Source organism: Tursiops truncatus, chromosome 9, assembly GCF_011762595.2.
Source record: "Tursiops truncatus isolate mTurTru1 chromosome 9, mTurTru1.mat.Y, whole genome shotgun sequence".
Lineage (NCBI taxonomy): Eukaryota > Metazoa > Chordata > Mammalia > Artiodactyla > Delphinidae > Tursiops > Tursiops truncatus.
In genome coordinates this window covers 51,606,259-51,610,099 of record NC_047042.1, presented here as the reverse complement: position 1 = coordinate 51,610,099, position 3,841 = coordinate 51,606,259, and positions in this window count along the sequence as shown.

Here is a 3,841-nt window from a genome sequence, read left to right as displayed (position 1 = left end):
AGTAATACCTCCCTTTGGTAGAACAAATAACAAGATAAAAGCCTGTGGCAGCAATTGTGAGATAAGCGTTGGGAGAGGGAAGCTGAATTGTATTGATATTTCAGTGCAGTAAAGTTAATCTGATTGCTTTCCTAACACTTGGCCTGTAAAGGGGGCAAGCTAGGTGGCTTAGGATGCCCAGAGGGCAGGAGCCTAAGGACACTGAGCTCCTTGGTTGGAGAATAAAAGAGATTCATAGGGGAAAATGAGACCCGGGTTGGGGATGGCGGGCGGATGGCTCAGCAATGGAAAGCATCAGAAGCCAACTTTCCCTACTCTTTTTAGGTTGCTTCTCTCCCCACCCAGCCTGTACAACTTGTCAGGCACTAAGGTGGAGAAAGCCATTAATGCTAAAGTGGAGTAGGGAGAGACTAGTAAATTCCCCCCCCCTCCCCGGGTGGAACCGCAATGCCAGTGGAATTAAACTAGCTTTGACAAGGAACAGAGCAAGAATTAAGGAAGACCTAACACCTTGTGGTAAATGAGAATTATCTATAGTTCAGCTCAAGTGAAATTCTTGCTTTTAGAAGTGATACCATGAAAGAGTGATGAACAGAAATTCAGTTTATTCAGAGAACAAAAGTATGTGATTGTTAAGGAAGTAAAGGAATCAAAGTTTAAGATGTTCCAAAGAGAAAAATGGCAAAGAAAAAAGAAAAATCATCTTTACTTAGAAAGCCTGCTATTGTCAGTCACTTATCAAGAGACTGGCAGCCTTTTTTTTCTGTTTATATATTTGTTTTTGTTTCTACAGATGCCTCTGAATTTTTTGTTAGAAGCAAAGTCACTCTCACTGCCAAGAGAAATTAGCAATGCTTTTACTATGGCATAGAGACAAATTATACCAAGGACATATAAGAAGCACCCCCCTGCACTCCCCCAGCTCCCGCTGGATCTGTGCTTTTGGAAGGAATTGTGTCATGAGGGCAGGACTGGCTTCATGGGACCTGTGCAGTCACGTGAGGCCCTGTGCTCAGCAGGGCGCTACCCTTGGTTTAATAGTCTGGTTGCTGTCTTGAAATTCTTAATTTGTTCCAGTGGGATGTAGCAGAGAGCATTGGATGTGGAGTCAGGAGCGCTGAGATCTCTGTAGTTCCAGGTCTTGTCTCACTAAGTGGGCAACCTTGCGCAGGCATATGAAAATCTCTGCTTCTGTTTCTCAGTTTCTACATCTGTACATTGAGACCAGTAACATCCACCTTACTTCTTTTTTTTTTTTTATAAATTTATTTATTTATTTTTGGCTGTGTTGGGTCTTCGTTTCTGTGCGAGGACTTTCTGTAGTTGTGGCGAGCAGGGGGCCACTCTTCATCGCGGTGCGCGGCCCTCTCACTGTCGCGGCCTCTCTTGTTGTGGAGCACAGGCTCCAGACGTGCAGGCTCAGTAGTTGTGGCTCGTGGGCTCTAGAGCGCGGGCTCATTAGTTGTGGTGCTTGGGCCTAGTTGCTCCACGGCATGTGGGATCTTCCCAGACCAGGGCTCGAAACTGTGTCCCCTGCATTGGCAGGCAGATTCTCAACCACTGTGCCACCAGGGAAGCCCCACCTTACTTCTTTTAAAAGGTGGTTGTGAGGGTGCAATGGATTTTTCTTTAAGTTCTGCTCACTCTTACCTAATGTTGGGGCTTTTACTACAATTTTAGGGGCAAATATGGGAATGAGAAACAACTTACTTAACTTGGGGAAGGGGCCCAGTGAAAAGTTGACGCTGCTTTGATGGACAGGAGTTTGAGTGGGTGGAGGAGACACTACAAATAACTCAGCCCTTGGTGTCGGTTGCACAACATTAGGATGTATTTAATACCACTGCACTGTCCACTTAACCATGGTTTAGATAGTAAATTTTATGTTATGTGTATTTAACCTCAATAAAACGTTTTGAGAAAAGAAAAGTGGTAGGCTGGACTTGGCTGGGTTGGAATTTGTGGACCACTGCCCTAGTGGATCATCATGGGTGCATCCCACTTAGAAGACCCCTGGTCTATAAGAGAGAAGGGTGTGTATTTGCACAGTTCTCCAATAATATGACATAAAATAAATTAGGGGAAAAAAGAGACCTGTCCCTTGAACAGTATAGAGCTACCACACTGTTCTTCCATCATGTTAGGATAAAGATGCAGCCCTTACCCTTTAGTTCTAGGACAGGAAAAATGGAACATGGCATGGTCCAGGAAAAGGTATTATTATTTCATCAGTTATAAACTATGTCCATCTGAAAGAGACACGTGCCAGCTCTGTGAGTGGGTTCTACTCTGAGCTGGGGGGTAGGTGGCTAGGGGTCTGGGTGCTGATGTCATCTCTAGCTTTAAAAAATTTGTCCACAAACTCAATAGGCAGACTTATTTTCCTCTCTTTGAAGTGCCTAAGGTTAAAGATATTTAATTTAGTTTGACCCGTAGATTGGATAGAGAAAATTGTTAATAGGCTGTTAGTATTTTTTATACCAATCCAAAAAAAGTAATTCTATAGGAGAAAATCACATAAAGTATGTAAACCTGCTTTGAAAATTGTAGAAAGCACCATGGACTGAAGGTATTAGGAACTGACTGGTTTCTATAGCTAAATATCCTTACACATATCACTTTGTTAATGTAATTCCTTGCAAATGAAAGATTTTTAAAAAGCAGCTGCATCTTCAGGTTTGATATTCCATATTTTGTTTTGGCAAGATGAGATCTTCTTAGCCCTTTTCATTACTATGATTGTATTTTATATTTGATACAAAACTAAATTAATGAGCAACTATTTGTAAAAGTTATCACCTAACACTGTTGATTCACTTTCCTGTTTAATTTGCATCTCCTGCTTCTTTCTTTGATGAATTCTTATTTTAAAGCCAAACATTTATTTAGCCCTATGTCTACATGCAGTTGCTTATATATGGAACTTCTTAATTGGAACTAAATGTGGATTAGGTTTCAATATTTGCTTTAGCTATTAGTTTATGAGTACAGAAACAAATGATATCTGTTTCATAATATATTTGTGCTTATTTTCTTTAGATCAGCATAAAATAATACAGCTCGATATAAGAGCATTAGGAAATATCTGTGACAATACAGATTTTGATAAGCCAAATGTTATCTAGGGTCATAGGTTCCCCAAAGTATTCACATTTCTCAGAAGTAAGATCACACTGAATTGTGTTGTATTTAGCTTAAAGGACAATAGAGTGGACATGCAGAGCCCAGGCTAAGAGCCACTGCTTTCTAGTGTGCTGTCACCCCACCCCATCTCTTTTTCTAGGCACTCTTTTTATGGTTCTTTCACAGTGGGCCTTGTTCTTGTTTAAACCCAATGAATCTTTAAAACTATTCAGCAATAGTACTTGAAGGGTCACCTCATCCAGAGGTATTTTACAGTTAACACTTTTAAAGATTGGAAAATCTTAAACTCCTCAAAATTAATCTTCAGTGGTGGAATTTAAGGTATTATGCATGTCTGTGGTGAGATTCTTTGAAGCCTGAGTTCCTCCTGGAAGCTCCCAAATCACATCATATAAGCCTACCTCATTTTAGTGCATTTTAGGCGAAAATTTTGTAAAAACATATTAAAATTCATTGAGACTTCTTTATGAGAAAAACATTTTTAAAAAAGATAATTGGAAGGGGCTTCCCTGGTGGCGCAGTGGTTGGGAGTCCGCCTGCTGATGCAGGGGGCGCGGGTTCGTGCCCCGGTCCGCGAGGATCCCCCGTGCCACGGAGCGGCTGGGCCCGTGAGCCGTGGCTCTGGGTCTGTGCCTCCGGAGCCTGTGCTCCGCAGCGGGAGAGGCCACAGCAGTAGAGGCCCGCGTACCAAAAAAAA